Source organism: Lygodium microphyllum, chromosome 21 (assembly GCF_053477565.2).
Source record: "Lygodium microphyllum isolate KBCC chromosome 21, Lygodium_microphyllum_v1.1.10, whole genome shotgun sequence".
NCBI lineage: Eukaryota > Viridiplantae > Streptophyta > Polypodiopsida > Schizaeales > Lygodiaceae > Lygodium > Lygodium microphyllum.
The window spans coordinates 124907440-124924739 of record NC_141155.1 but is presented as its reverse complement, the minus strand read 5'-3'; positions in this window follow the sequence as shown (position 1 = coordinate 124924739).

Genomic DNA, 17300 nt, shown 5'->3' with positions numbered 1-17300 from the left:
TTGAAATAATATAAATTCTGATTGGTTTTCTATTCATAGCATTTAGGAAGAAACGGCCTATTTGGAAATAAGGAATCTAGTAGCACAAGGTTCACCTTGGTGCTAGATTCTTGTAACGAAACATATACGTATTAGTCGAAATTCATGGAAAGACTGTTTGCGTACTAGCACATAGACTGATTTTGAAACATAAATATTTGTGCACAATGAGACATCCACTATTGCATTGATCGTACATGTGGTATCAACTCCTGGAAATGAATAGCAATTGTTTGAATTATAGTTGACCTATGCTTGAGAGGGTGAGATTCCCCTTCTCGTAGGTTAGTTGTTCGTTTCTTGGGGGAAAGCAGTGGTGAGGGAACATGGTATCTCCTGGATCTCGTTGAAAGAGAGGAGTCTTGTGCGAATGTGTTTATATGTAAAAGCAGCGCATCTAGGGGCCAATCCCCAAGATGTAGGAGAGTTGCAATGGGGCCACGGCAATCAGCCAATGGGGTGCCTCCTGTGTCTATGATACGTGGAACTTATTGCCAATATGTGTGGGATACCCCTTTGAGGGGTTTTTGAGAAGATGCCATTGAACTCTTATCCATCTACAAACGCAATATTAGAAGTATCTAGTGTGCATTACGCTCCTGGCCCACGAGATCGTGTGGTGGTGGAGATGTATGTTATGTGCATGAGGTCCAACTAGTGCCATAGCCAGTGCCGGCCCATTTTTGGTGGTCCCATTAATGGTGCATCTGCTGGGAGCCGCCTCAAAGTGGTGGTTTCGAAATCTAGGGTCTTTTGTGACCTACTTGTTAGTTGATGTCCTTTGAAGAGATCCATCAAGCTAAACTCTAAAAACAGGAGAGAGCCGAGAGGGCTAGACAGAGGGTCAAAATCAATAGGCGTTGTTCTCCTAAAAGGAGTAGTCATGAACCTATTCAAGGGTGGGGTCTTAGTAACCTTAGCATGAATCAAAGTCTATCAGGAGGTGGAAGTTCTAGTGCTTCTCCCTCCTAATTAATCTGCCCAATTTGAGTGGTGTGACAACTTTGCCTGTCCCCGTTCCATTAGCAAATCTGATCATTGCCATGGCACAGCCTATCACAATCCCTACAAGAATAGTGGATTTTCCAGCCTTAGGTTTCGCCCTACCCATTTTTTATGGGTTAGTGGAAGAGGATGCGGAGCTTCATATAAGGGAGTTCCAAAAGTTGATGTTTAACTGCCACATCCAAGAGGAAGGGCATCTAATGATGTTCTTCAACATGATCGTGAGGGGAAGGAAAACTATATGGTATCACGGCCTTGAGGTTAGAACCATAACCACCATGGACTTATTTTATGAAGCATTCTGAAGGGAGTTCGCCCCTGAGAGGGGTGGCCAATATTGGCTGCGCGTGTTGAATTTGACACGCCAAGAACCGCATGAAGATATACGAGCGTATGCCAAGAAGATCAAAGAAGTTTTCCATAAATTGGATGCCTCTATCCCTATTCTACCTGTTGCCCAATTACAATACTTCTTGCATGGTCTTGATTTTAACATCTAGGTGCAATTGAGTAGTGTCACCTTGGTGGATATAGACACTACCATTAGACGAGCGCAAGAAATAGAATCCCATCTACAAGTGGCCTATGCTTCTCGAATCAATCCCAATGTGGGTCTAGCGTCGAGAAATAATTTGCAACTAATCAATGGTAGTGGAAGCCAAGGGATAGGGATGGCCAACCCTAATGGGAGAGGGAATGTGGTACCAAATGTGCCTTTATTGCCAGCTCTGCCTAGTGTGACTATGCCTATGGCTAGTCATATGCCTCCAAATGTGGGAGGCCAAGCAACAAACCCTAACGTCGTTCCTATGGGTCAACAACCAATGCAACCAATGCCTAATCAAACTGTATGGCCAAGGGATGGCCAAGGGACCGACGGGTAGATGATCAGGACTATGAGTCCAGTTCATCAAATGCCCTTAGCAAAGTCAAGGACATAATGAAGCACTACACGGATATGATCTCTGAACAATATTGGAAAATAGCCATTGACGTTAATTTCTTAAAGAAACAATAGAATTTGATAGAGAGTCGATGCCTTGAAGAGGGTGCACCCTCTAGATTCAGCTGCAAATGGTATGATGGGCAACATTATCCACGTAATTGCCCAAATATCAAGTGCAACATTTGTGGAAAGTCCAGCCATTCAGCAGCCACCTGTTGGAGCAAGATCGGTTCCCTCCAGCAAGGTAGTCTGCAACCAGGGCTTGTTAATAATCATGCACAAGGAAACAATTTTCAGCAGGATGATGGGCCGAAACAAATACTCCAAAGGGGTAAGGCTACTACCAAAGAATTGCCAAACGGCAGTGGGGTGAGCCTCATCGAGGCTGTGCAGGTTAATGGCACTGAAGCTTATAGCCTATGTGCCGTAACAAGAGGCCAAAAATATAGAGAAGCCGGCAAAGATAATGTAAAACCTGTCAATGGAAACCCTAGGCAGGATGATAAAGGAACGCAAGTTCTAAATCCTGACAAGGAAGGGGGACCTCTAAAGCCCGTAGAGAGTAAGGCTGATGCCAAGAGAGATAAAGAGGTGTCAAAAAACAAGGTGAGAGTAAAAAAGAGACAGTAAAGCCGGTGCAATGGCCTAAAGAGTGGATGGTTTGGTGCGAGAAGCGAGCTTTAGCAAATTATCGCAATTTTGATTTAGCTAGCTCCCTTTGCGATGTTAAACTAGACATGAATCTCTTGCAGCTAATCAAGATATCGCCAGGAGTACGCAAAGAATTTAAAAAGATATTTTGTACGGGTTATATTGTAGAACCCTTGGGAATAGCACAGGTAGGGGATGACTGGTTTGAACATGTTGAAAAGCACTACCCAAGGGTTGCAGCCTATGTTGATGGGATTCTAGTGGATAATGCTATTATGACATAGGATCCTCAGTTAATATCATGAGTTCTAAATTGATGGAGAGGTTGGGTCTAGAGATTCAAAAAGATGCCTATGTGCCCTAACAAGAGGCCAAAAACATAGAGAAGGCGACAAAGATAATGTAAGACATGTCAACAAAAATCCTAGGTAGGATGATCAAGGAATGCAACTTCTAAATCCTAACAAGGAAGAGGGACCTCTAAAGCCCGTAGAGAGTAAGGCTGATACCAAGAGAGTTAAAGAGGTGTTGAGAAAGAAGGTGAGAGTTAAAAAAAAGGCAATAAAGCCGGTGCAACGGCCTAAAGAGCGGATGGTTTGGTGCGAAAAGCAAGCTTTAGCAAATTATCACAATTTTGATTTAGCTAGCTCCCTTTACGATGTTAAACCAGACATAATCTCTTACAGCTAATCAAGCTATCGCTAGGAGTACGCGAATAATTTAAAAAGATCTTTTGTACGGGTTATATCATAGAACCCTTGGGAATAGCGCAGGTAGGGGATGACTGATTTGAACATGCCGAAAAGCATTGCTCAAGGGTTGCAGCCTATGTTGATGGGATTCTAGTGGATAATGCTATTATCGACACAGGATCCTCTGTTAATATCATGAGTTTTGAATTGATGGAGAGGTTGGGTCTAGCGATTCAAAAAGATGCCTATGTGCCGTAATAAGAGGCCCAAAACATAGAGAAGGCAACAAAGATAATGTAAAACCTATCAATGGAAACCCTAGGCAGGATGATAAAGGAACGCAAGTTCTAAATCTTGACAAGGAAGGGGGACCTCTAAAGCCTATAGAGAGTAAGGATGACACCAAGAGAGATAAAGAGGTGTCGAGAAAGAAGGTGAGAGTTAAAAAAGAGGCAATAAAGCTGGTGCAATGGCCTAAAGAGCAGATGGTTTGGCTCGAGAAGCGAGCTTTAGCGAATTATCATGATTTTGATTTAGCTAGCTCCCTTTGTGATGTTAAACCAGACGTTAATCTCTTGCAGCTAATCAAGCTATCACCAAGAATTTAATAAGATATTTTGTACGGGTTATATCATAGAATCCTTGGGAATAGCATAGGTACGGGATGATTGGTTTGAACATGCCGAAAAGAATTGCCCAAGGGTTGCAGCCTATGTTGATGGGACTATAGTGGATAATGCTATTATCGACACAGAATCCTTGGTTAATATCATGAGTTTTGAATTTATGGAGAGGTTGGGTCTGGCGATTCAAAAAGATGCCTCCACAATCCTTAGAATGGCTGACGATAGTCTGAGACGGCCGGAGGGCTGCATTACTAAAGTCCATGTGACAATTGCCAACGTAGAATGCTTGTTGGACTTTAGGGTAATTTGATTTGCAGGGCATCCGAGTTACCAAGTATTGCTTGGTCGACCTTAGATTTTGCAAGCAGACAATCAAGTAGATATACTTGCTGGTAGATTGATATTTGGCAGAGGTGCTAGATGTGTGGTAGTCGATGCACATCCTGAATCACCTCAAAGTGAGCGAGCTCCCCTGTCTTCTACAGAGTTAGAGATAATGGAATATGTGTGTGCAAGTGAGATGTCATCGACTGACAAATCCAAAGAGGGATCGACCAACAGAAGATGTCTATCAAGTTTATAAGCATGGCATCCAGTACATATGCCTTCATAAACATGTATATGCTCCAACACACCCTTTTGAGCATGCCAGGGAGCTTCAAGCTCTTACCCAATGTCAAGTACTTTACTGAATAGTCACTGTTTATAATAGTGAAACCTCTATTTCAGACCTTTATAGTAGTACATGTGCTCATATCTCACCTCCTAGGCAAGAATTAGCATGTGGAGTCTTCAAAGTACCTTGTAGAGAAGGTTTGCAAGTTGTTTAGTTCTTTGTTGATGCCTATGAGCATCATTTCTAGCCAAACAGGCAATTCCCACATCTGGCGCAAATATGCAGGCTGCAGGGATGCTTTTAGCAACAACAATTGATGTAAATGATGCCAATGACACACTCCAATGTGTCCAATGAGATCCTCAACATGCTCCAACCAAGCCCATGTAACCTCTTCTTCAAGCAAGATAGTTGAATGTCAACCCATACCTAGATAGAGACAAATGACAGGCAATGGCAATCAGGCCCTTCACTTTGCAAACCCTGGCATGTCATTCTTCAGGTCCTCTTCCCGCATGCACTCCACCAGTGAGCCCATTCATGGGTGCTCTGATACCATGTTAGAAATCAGAGACAGAGACAGAGAGTTGGAGTAACCGTGTAGAGCAGTGTGCTCTCACTCCCTTTCATTATACATTCTAACACTTAACTAAAGTGAATAGTACGACCTAAGGTCTCAAGGACCATTCACACCAAAAGATTGCTAAGTCCTAAAACACTAACTTATTCAATGTCCACATAGTGTGGTACAGCTAGACATCCTAAGTGTTGGGTACAGTCATAACTAAAGACAGATAGATGAGCTTGAAGTCTAACAAGTTTATGCAAAGGGGCTGCCTTTGTCGCAAAGTGTTCAATAAATCTTCTGTAATAGCCCACATGGCCAAGAAATCCCCTTAATTGCTTTAGGTTGGTTGGGGCTATTAAGGCAGCAATCTTCTCAATCTTAGTAGGATTTGTTGCTATCCCTTGTGCAGAGACAATGTGGCCTAGTAGAACTCCGGATGAGATGCCAAAGATGCATTTGTCGGGGTTGAGAGAAATCCCATACTCTCGACATTTGTCAAAGCACTGCTCTAGGTGTCCCCAATGCTCATAGATTAGGCTATAGACACAGAAGTCATCAAGACCTCAATGAGATAATGTAAATGGTTCTCAAAGGAAGCCATCATCACTCATTAGAAGGTAGCAGTAGCATTACAAAGCCAAAATGGCATCACTTTGTAAGCATAGGTTCCCCATTCTGTTGTGAAGGTTGTTTTGGATTGATCCTCTTCTACAATTTGGACTTAATTGTATTCACTGAATCCATCCAAGAGGAAATAGAGCTCATGGCCTACCACTGTGTCCAACAATTGGTCTATGAAAAGGAATAGGGAGACGATCCTTCTTTGTCTTGGAATTCATCTTTTGAAAGTCCACACATATTTAAAGTTTCCCATTCTTCTTGGGCACTACCATAATGGGCGAAACCCATTCATTGTTAGCCATTGGATAAATGCTCAGCTTCAAGGAGCTTCAGTACTTCGGCCTTCACTAGTGAAAATTAATTTGGATATGCATGTGTCTTTGCCTCAGGATCTAGGTCGATATGATGTTGGCATACTATGGGATCAATCCCCTTCACATCTTTATACAACCATGCAAACACTTCTAAGCTCTCCTTTAGTAGGTCTTGCATGACCAGTAGTTCTTCTTCTGGAAAATCTAAACCCACCTTCAAGTGATGTTTGGTACCTTTAGCATCCACGAACATCAATTGCTTTTCACCTTCCACTTCATGGATAAATGTCCCAGGGACTACTTTTGGGCAGAGATCCGACTCTTTCAAGGGAGTGATCTCATCTTTTGATGATGCAATGGAACGACTGTCCTCTTTTAATGGAGGCTTAGCTCACTCTTTGGGAGGCTGAAAGGGTATCATTGAGGTTTTAGGTTTGGGTTGGGGATGAGTTACTTCTTGGCTCGAGGATTCGTCTTCTGAGGATGCATCCAAGAACGTCACACAACAGGAACCTTCTACATTCCATTTAAATTGCAGGGCAAGAGGTTGTTGGCAAGGTACATCATCATCATCTTCTTTAAGGAAGGGTAACTTTGGATGACAAGAGCCACTACTGAAGGAAGGCCTATTCTTCTTAATCCATTTCTTATAAAGGCTTTTCTTATGACATGACTCATTAATCAGTCCAAAGTGTACCATAATCATTTTGTCGAACAGAAAGGGATCTTCTGCTTCTGAGGCTTCAGGATCTTCTGCCTTATCTCTACCCTCTTTTGGGAGTAGGATAGATCCTTCTAGATTGCTTTCATACTCTTCTTCTACATTATCACTTTTGTCCTCTTCAAATTCTACTTCTACCTCTGCGGGGGCTCTATAAGAGAAAACCAAGCTCTTTGTTATGTTTTCTATTTTTTCTTATATCTCTGTGTCTGTCTCTGTCTCTACTCCTGTCTTTGTCTTTGTCTCTATCTCTACGACTGCCATCTAACAGGGAGAACAGTACATCCATGCTTCTATCTCACTATCAAAGGTGATTTTAGAAGTCAATTCGGGTTTAGGCATGAGATATTCTCTTGTGGACAAAGACTTTGCTTCTTTCGATAGTTGGTTTACAGTGCCCACTGTTAGGGACTGTGCCTCGATTTTCTTGGGAAAGATGTTGCCATTCCTAGAAGAAGCACATTTTTCTTCTCCATGAGGACTATGCCTTTGCTACTATCTCTGTGGCTCTCTGTGGCTTTGTAGTACTTTATACTACATTATTCTAGATTGCATTGTTCTGCATTTCCCGATGAAGGTTGAACTTCACAGTCTTGACAGAGGAAATGTTCTCTTTTGGAACTACGGGTCCTCCTTTCTTTGCATGCATTATTGCGGCCACTTCTAATTCCACCAAATTGGAAGCAGATTCTTTGGTCTTCTGTTGGGTATCGGAAGTAGATTTCACAGAAGCTTGGACTTGGACAGTCTTTTGCAATGTGGCCTTCTCCTTTGTATCGATTGCATAAGGGCTTGTAATCCACATATCTTCTAGGGTTTGGACAATTTGGTGAGATATGACCATTTTCTCCACTTCTATAACACTCCACTTTTGATCTCTGACCACACCACCAGACTATCGTCCTCTATAACTCTGAGAGGGAAACCTCTTTGGACCAAAATTAGGACCAAAATCCCTAGGCTTTGGTCCAATGCCTTGTATTCCAATAAGTTGAATCTTGTGTCTTCATCTTTATTTCTTATTTTGTGTCTCTCTTTCAGAGAGCAAATATCCTTTGTATGGTTCTTTCTCAAATAGTATGAACAAAAGGCTCTAGGAAAGGCTAGTTTTTGGGTACATTTAGTGGCTAAATGTCTCGCTTGATGGCACTTTCCACACCATGTATTAGAACATATCACATCTCTTCTACCCCCTGTAGGAGTGGATATATTAGTGGTATTTACCTTCAATGTCTGTAGCTATTCTGTAATCACATCCATAGTCTCTTTCTTAATACTTGCAATTGATTTGGCTAGAAATTCCTTCAAATTTTCACCTCTTCGAGTACTTGTGGTAGGGTTTTGGAAAGCTTTTGTTATCACGGCATACACTGGTTGGGTTGATGATCCAGAGGGTCCTCCATTCTGGTTCTGATTCAGAGCTCTTGCTAAGACTGGGGGTTGTTGATTCCATTGGGTAGGATTCCAGTGTTGTTGAGTTGCCATTGGAGTAAGTATTTGAGGCAATTTTTGTTGTGGTTGAACCATCATTTGAGGCATTGTCATCTGCAGTCAGTATGGATTAGATGCATTGTACTACGACATTCTTTGCATCTAGGGCTAGGGGTAGGGAACTATCAATTGGAGTGCATTTGGTGGGTATACCATTCCTGGGATGGGAGGAGGTAAGACTCCTCTTCCTGAGGTCGTTGACAACCTTGCTTCAACTTAATCACACAGTCTTGCACCTTTCATTGCAGGTTGCAGATTGACTAGTCTTCTCAATTCCATGAACTTGTGAACTTCTGATTGTAGGCCTCTGAGGAAAACTCCCTTTTGGATGCCTTCATCCACATGATGGTTGGTCCATCTCTTCAGTATGGATTCCATTCGTGAGACATAAGCTTCTACTCTTTCTCTAGAGAATCTACTTAGGTTCATGAACTCATCTCGCATTAGTTCTTCAAAATCTTCATGCCTAAATTTAGTGAGGAATGCCAACTTTAGGTCGTCGTCCATGTGCCAAAAGTTACTGCTCCTTGTCTCTCATACCGCTGAAACATCACACCTTTAAAAGTGGTGAGGAATATTGCTAACCAATGCTTAGGGGTTTTGGCATTGTTAGCCACACATGCTACCATAAACTCTGTTACATGAAGATCATGATCTTCATTGTACTCTCCCTTAAAAATGGGCAAGGGGACTACATTTATTGGTCTGCCATCAACATTTCCAGGACGGATTTGACTAGGAAGGGGACCTTGAGTAACCATGGGGACTTTTGTAAGGAGTGCCTTTAGGGTGTCAAAGGAGGCCTCTACTGCAAGATCGTTCTCAGCCTTGTTTTTTTCCTTCTCTCCTCTCACGTACCTCTAGACTTGTTCTAGTGCTTGCCTCTTGATTGCATCATTCATCAAGGGATTAGCTCCAACTAGTTAGTGTGTACTCAATTAAATAGAATCAGAGGGGGCTTCAATCTCTATGGGACTCTTTGGAAAACATTTCTTCTACTTCCTTCTTCTCTATGTCTCTGAATTCATCTTTCAAACCACTATAGAGGGGGAGACATTCCATTCTAAAGGCATCGAAACTCATTCTTTTGAGGATCGTTGTTGTGCCATCATCATAGTAATGCTAGCTTCTAATTGTTTCAATAGTATATATTGTGAAGAATACTCTATCCACCACCTTCCAATGGGTTGATAATTTGACAAATAGGAGATTTTGACAGTGCACCATGCATCCCACCTTTCTTGTTGTTGAGTATCCATGAACAAATGCCAACTCTTTTCTTTCTTGTTTTCATGAACCTCCATTGACCACGACTCCTGAAGCTTCTTCATGATCTTCCACTTGATGATGTATGGAAACTTCTCAATGAATGCAAACTTTTCCATAGATGGTCATTTTTTCTTTTTTTGCACTTCAGTTTGTTCCCAAACAATTCACCACCAAGATGCACGTCTCTATTTCTTCAATTGAAAGAGAAAATAGTCCACCACATAGAGCCTGCATCATGATGGTAATATGTTTTCACCATTGTGGGATGAGCTTTTTGTGTAAAGTGAATTTAGAAATAAGAATCTCTAGTTCTCCAATTGTAGAAGAAACTTTGCAAATATCCATTGAATTCTTCTTTTCTTGGCAATGCCATTTCCTTCATTTTAAGCCTCTTTTGATGCTTGTTGATGGCGGTTTTCCCTGAGTGCGCACCAAAAACATGGAGCTCCAAAAAGGAACACCAAGGAAATAGGGTTTCTATTGCAAGAAAATCTATCTTTTAACATCAAAAACCATCTCTTTCATCTTTTATATAATCTCAACAAAGAAAACAACACCATGAACAAATAATCTTCACACATCATCATAAAAATAGTCTCCCACGGCTTTCATTTAACAAAATTGATCATTATTTTCATATTCTTCATAGAATTCTTTAATATAAATAGAAAAAACAAAATAATACTCCACTTTGAATGAAAAAATATCAAATATGATTCATCTTCAAAGATTCCACAACTTTCTCTCACAATCTCTCATAGATAGATACATTGTTTGGCATAGAATTGACTCTCTCTTTCTCTCTCTCTCTCTCTCTCTCTCAATAGTACATCATATCCTCCCTACAATACTCAATAATCATTCATCATAATACTTCTTTGGTCATGGATGCCCCTTCCAAAGGGTGTGTCTGATATGAAAGGTCACCAGAGCCACTATAGTGACTTCTCACAACTCATCACTATCACTTTACTCCAGTCTTCTCTTGAGTATTCAATAGCTACTTCTTTCACTTCCTTGAGATCTTTTGAACTTATATTCACCTCTTTCCAAGGCTAGAAAACTTTCCCAAAGTCACATATACATTCCACATAACACTTAAAGAAGCATATAGAATAGAATAGAAACAAAAACAGAGGCTCTATAGAAGCTCAACAAAAGGTTTACAAAAGGTCAATAGGAAGCATCAGAACCACATAACTCATACTAAACCATTCCAAACTATCAAAAACCATTCAATGATGCTTCATACATAAGATACACAAAACAAAACATAAGCTAAACAAAACCAATTAGAACCTCAATAGAACCTATCCAAATATCACTGAGCCTCATATCTCTACTAGAAATCATCATGAGCTTCCAAAACATAATCAATCTCATCCAAAAAACTCTCAAACACTTTCAAAACAATCAATTGTAACTCAAAATCCATAAAAAATCAACCATTTAGCCCTCAAAAACAATAAAAATCAACCCAAAAAACCAAGTTATTTTGGCATTCATCACTAGTAGATGAGAAAATCTCCAAGAATGATGAAACTACAAGGGGAAAATAAGAATTTGATGTATTCAACCTATGAAAGATCAATGAAAAATTTAAGCACAATTTGCCACTCTAAAATGATAGAACTACAAGGGGATAACAAGCATTCTATGTATCCAACCTATGAAGGATCAATGCAAAATCTAAGCACAATTTGCCACTCCAAAATGTGGTCGACCATGTTTTAATTTGAATTGTACAGAAGGGGACATGAAAATGCATATTCTCTTTGAATTTTAGATTTACAAAAGGGATATAACTATTACCTCTAAAGTTCACAAAAGGGGTATATAAAATGATGCAAAATTTTTAAAAATGGATTTTTAAAGTATCCTTTGAATGCATGTTATATAGAGGGCTTCTAGAAGATGACCCCACTAAGGCCTCTCCATTAGTTTCAAACTCCCACCCATGTTTGTCATATAATCACATTTCTCGCATAGGCACAACAAGAGTGAGAGAGTGTACCCTAAGGCGCGCAATTGTCATGTAGGCACAGTGATACTACTGAGTGAGTCATCACAAAGAAAGTATAAAAACAAGCATAGGGAAAATATCTTAAATCGACATGTACTGCAACCTTTCGATGAACTCAAGGTTGTGAATGTGCAACCCTTCGGGTTGCCAAATTGAATTAATGCATATAATGTATATATTTATAAATATATAAATAAATATTTATGTGTGTGTGCATGTGCGTGCGCATGCATGTGCATGCATGAGTGTGTGCGTGCATGTGTGCGTGTGTGTGTGTGTAAAGGAAAAGAAGAAAATGAAGGAAGAGGGAGAGATCAAATGCCTTTTTTCTAGATTTATCCCATCCCCCTTCCCCCCCCCCCCCCCCCCCCCCCCCCCCCATGTTAAGCCAAGCTTATTAGAATAGCAAGGAGCAGGATCAAAGAAGGAGCATAAGCTCTGTGTGTGTGTGTGTGTGTGTGGATAAGCCCCATGATTTGCAGAGAGAAGCATTAGCAGGGACTCTCTCTCTCTCTCTTTCATGTTAGGCTCAGTTGATTTGGATAGCAAGGAGCAAGATCCGGGAGGAGCATTAGTTCTGTGTGTGTGTGTGTGTGTGTGTGTGTGTGTGTGTGTGTGTGTGTGTGTGTGTTGATTTTTTATTTAACCCGACGGAAAGTGCTAGGATGAAACTAGGAAAAACATTATATGTGCAACAAAAGTATCTATCACATTACTTGGGAGGACATGGATACCATTGTGTATGTATGAACAACAAAAGGAGAGGCTACTACAAAAAGATAACATTATCTTAAGTAGAATGTGATGAAGCCCAAGCATATCTTGCAATGATTAATGCCTAGATGCAACAATCATTTTCAAACATGTTATCTTAATGCTTGGTTGATTTTCAATGTGTTAATGGTCATTTAACTTTCAATTTATTATCAAATAGTAGAGTTTTATAGTTTATAGACAATATCAAGTCAATGAATCCTAGTTTCAAATTAATGGTGTGCATATATGTCAAACCAAATGAGGATATTCAACCATACAATAGAAAATGTATTTATAAATACCATAATTGGTCATCATTCCCAGTGTTATGAGAATTCACAAGTATCATTTTTATGATGTTTTTCTCAAGATGATAAGCTCACCTAAATATTATTTTATTTTCAAAGCATAAGTCCAAATGGTGTTTACAAGTATCAACCTGCAAAAGGACATTCATCCTTGAATCATAAAGGTATTCATACATACAAAAATCAATCATGATAATCAATATTACAAAAAAAATAATCCATCTCAAAGTTATTAGGCTATAAATAACCTATATTTTAAGTGTAATTGCACTATCCAAACATATGAATTTGTATTTGATTTGAAGTCCCATATTTAATGAATTCTTTGTTTTTCCAAAATTGATGGTATTCACAAGCTCCAAAATAGTGGGATTTTTGTTTCTACTATGGTGATAATTGGCTCAGGGAATATGCCTTTTAGGTTGCATATCAAAATATAGCTCATATGTAAATAGAAAAATGACTTTGAGGTTGTATGTGAAAATTGAAGGGATAAGCCCATGTAAAAGCATGAGCAAGCAGAAGCAAGAGAGGCATGAGCTATGACAGATGGAGCAAGAGAGCAAGAGAGCAAGAGAGAGACTAAAGATGCGGAAACTCTAACAGTCACAATGTGTGACCGGCCTTCCCTTCATTCAAATGTCACTGAAAGAATAAAGAATGAAGTGATAGTGATGGGCACTTGCCCCATTGCCTGCATCGTGCAGGTATGGATACTATCAGTGCAGTAATACATTGGTGGCTAGGGACACGTGCCTTTATCCATAAAAACCTTCCACTTGAAGATGAATGTGCCTCAAGTGAAGAGGGAATAAGAAAAAAATGACAAAGTACAATAGGATGAGGAATAGAGGTCATCTCATCCAATGCTCATCAACTTCCTAAGGAAGGTAAAACACTCTGCTGAGAGACTTTTCACATTGAGTAAATCCACAGGATTTTGGTCAGTTGAGATCTTGATAAGGTCAATAGACTTGTCCTCAATTATCTCTCTGATAAAGTCATATTGCACCTCAATGTGCTTCATCTTTGCATGGAAGACCAGATTCTTAGCTAACTTGAAAGCACTCATTGAATTCGAATGCAGTGTGGGGACTATGTCAATCATACCAAGGTCTACACCAAAGGGCCTAACCAAAGATCCTCCTTGTTGCAAGCCTTAGTGGCTCTACAACATACTCGGCCTCTGTGTGGTAGTAAAGAGGGTCGTGCATTTCTACACCTTAAACATCTTAGAAACAACACCCCCAATAAAGGTAAATACATAGCCAGAGGTGGATTTCCTACTATTTGCATGTCTTGCATAATCAAAGTCAATGTACCGTATGACTTGTATCTTTGCTACCATAATGTATACACATATCTATTGTTTCCTTCAGGTACCTCATGATACCCTAGACAATATCTCAATGCCACCTACCATGTGTAGCCATATAGCATGACACAACTCCCACTATAAAATCTATGTCAAGACAAGTGGCTATCATGGTATACATCAAACTACCCACTGCGGATGCATAAGGGATCTTGACCATCTTGACCTTATTCTCATTAGACTGTAGACAATCAGCCTACCACACCTTCACATGAGAAGGCAAAGGATAGCCAATATGCTTAACATCTTGCATATGAAATTCCTTAAGGACCTTTTGGATATACTCCTTCTATGATAAGTAAAGGAGCCCGTGAGAGTGTTCGCACGTAATACACATCCCAAGAATATGTGAGGCACACCCATGCCTTTCATCTCAAAGCTCTTCTTGAACTGACTTTCTAGAGCATCCAGCTTGTCAATAGCTCTCCCAACAATCAACATGTCATTGACATAGAGTGCCAAAATTAAAAGGTTACCATCACAAGCCTTTTTCGTATATAAACATGAATCCATATCACTGTGTGTATAGCCCTATGAATGCATAAAAGCATCAAAGTTATGGTACCATTCCCTAGGTGCCTACTTAAGGCCATACAAGCTCTTTCTCAATCTACACACTAGGTGTTCCCTGCCTTTTTTCTCAAAGCCCTTAGGCTTGTCAAGATTGTGGGAGAGAAGGAAGGAGTCTCACTTGAAGCTTTCTTGCTTGCACAATGGGGGAATACACACAAGGGTGGAGGCTGAAAACAGTTTTTCTCTTCTTAGTTGTGTAAGCCAAAAGAACTCAAGTACAAAGAAATAGAAGAACCCTATATATGGGTCTCAAACCAAACTCAACTAACTAAGGTGGCATACTAACTGAGCCACGAACTAGAGTAGATAAGGATAGCTGTCATGTAGCTATTATTCATGGGCGGTGTACCAACCGCGCCTGCAACTGACAAGTCGGTGACATAAATACACAACGGTCACCCTGGCATATCACAAGTGGAGCTCGATATCTCAACACTCCCCCTCGAGCTCAATCCCAATTCCTGCACACCAAGCAGGTCTCTGAACTTGCGCAGCTTCTCTGCGCCCAATGCCTTCGTGAATATGTCAGCTACCTGATCCTCTGTGCTGACACATAAACTAGATCAATAAGACCTAGTAAAACCCTCTCTCGCACATAGTGATAATGCACCTCAATGTGCTTTGTTCTAGCATGATAGACTGGGTTATTTGCCAAGTGTATACTACTCATGTTGTCACAATAAATGACAACTGGCCCATTTGTTGACTGATGCATATCATAAAGTAGCTTATGCAACCAAGCTACCTCACATGCAGCCATTGCTGCACCCCTGTACTCAGCCTCTGTGCTCGATAAGGTAACTACAGGCTGTTTCTTGCTGCTCCAAGTGACTGCAGCACTCCCAAAAGAGAACACATATCCACTGGTAGATCGTCAATCAGAAATACTACCAGCCCAATCATCATCAGTGTATCCATGCAACTGTATCTGAACCCCAGTCTCATAAAATATTCCATACTGCAATGTGGACTTCACATACCTGAGTATGCATCTAGCCGCATCCAAATGTGGTTTCCTTGGAGCCTGCATAAACTGACTTACCAATCCAATAGCATAGCTCAAATTTGGCCTGGTAATAGTCATATAAATCAAACTTCCTACTATGCGTCTGTACATAGTAGGGTCTTCTAGAAGCTCACCTGCATCTGTGCTCAGCTTCACATTCTGCTCCAAAGGAACTGAAATAGGCTTACAGCCTGTCATCCCATATTTGGACAGCATGTCCAATCCATACTGCCTCTGCAAGAGCTGTATCCCACTTGGTGATCTAATCACCTCAATGCCCAAGAAATAACGCAGCTCTCCCAAATCCTTCATCTCAAACTTTTGCTTCAATAGCATTTTCACATGAAGGATATCTTCATCACTGTCACCTGTCATAATCAAATCATCAACATAAATGACAAGTAGCATAATACCTTTCTCTGTTTTTCTCACATAAAGTGAGAAATCTGCCTTGGAAATCTGAAAGCCAATAGTGACAAGATATTGTCCTATCTTGTCAGACCATGCTCTAGGTGCTTGCTTCAAGCCATACAAGGCTTTCTTCAACCTGCAAACAAACTCAGGATGAACAGCATGCACATAACCTGGTGGCTGCTCCATATAGACCTCTTCTTGCAAATCACCATGCAAGAAGGCATTCTTTACATCCATCTGATGTAAAGACCATCCCTTTGATGTAGCCATAGCAATGTCTTCTCTTACAGTTGCCATCCTTGCAACCGGACTGAATGTTTCTTCATAGTCAATGCCATATGTTTGTACATACCCCTTGACTACTAATCTTGCCTTGTATCTATTCACAGAACCATCTGCATTGTGCTTCACCTTATAAACCCACTTACAACCAATTGCATTTTTACCTTTAGGCAAAGGTACCAATTCCCATGTAGCATTTGCTTCCAAGGCATCCATTTCTTCATCCATGGCTTTCTCCCATTTTTCTTTTCCCATGGCTTGCTCAAAAGAAGTGGGTTCTGGTTCCTGTATCACTTTGATCATATATGCATAGTGAATGGCTGTAAATCCATCATATTTTAGCCTATCCATAGGATATCTAGCTCTCGTAGACCTGCGCAAAGTAGGTTCACTCCCAGGTGCTCTCAAAACATCCCTGGTCTTCCTTACTCCAGATGTAACAATAGAAGGAATACCCAACTCATCATCAATGCTCTGTTCTGAGCCACTGGATTCACCATCCACATAAAAGTGACCTGCATTCACATCAAACATGGGCTGATCAACCTTCTCTTTTCCTTTTCGTGATACCTGCATACCACTATCTGCATTGCTTTGAGAAGATTCTTCTGATCTCAATCTGCCTGTCCATGGCGAAGAATGTGAACCACTACTAGAGGACGCTCCAGGTCCACTAATATTTTGTGACTGCTGCTGTGAATTCTGTGCAGCATTACCATTTTGTGCATCTACATCATCAATCACATTTACTGGTTTATACCAGCTACTCATCTCATCAAAAACAACATCTCTGCTCACTGTAAACTTACGAGTAGAAGGGTTATAGCATCTATACCCTTTTTGCTACAGAGAGTAACCAATAAAGATGCACTTCTCAGCTTTCGGATCCAACTTGGATCTCAACTCATCTGGCACATGTACATAGGCAATGCAACAAAAAATTTTCAAATGAGAAATATCTGGTTTCCTACCAGTATACCTCTCCTCTGAAGTCATTCCATGTA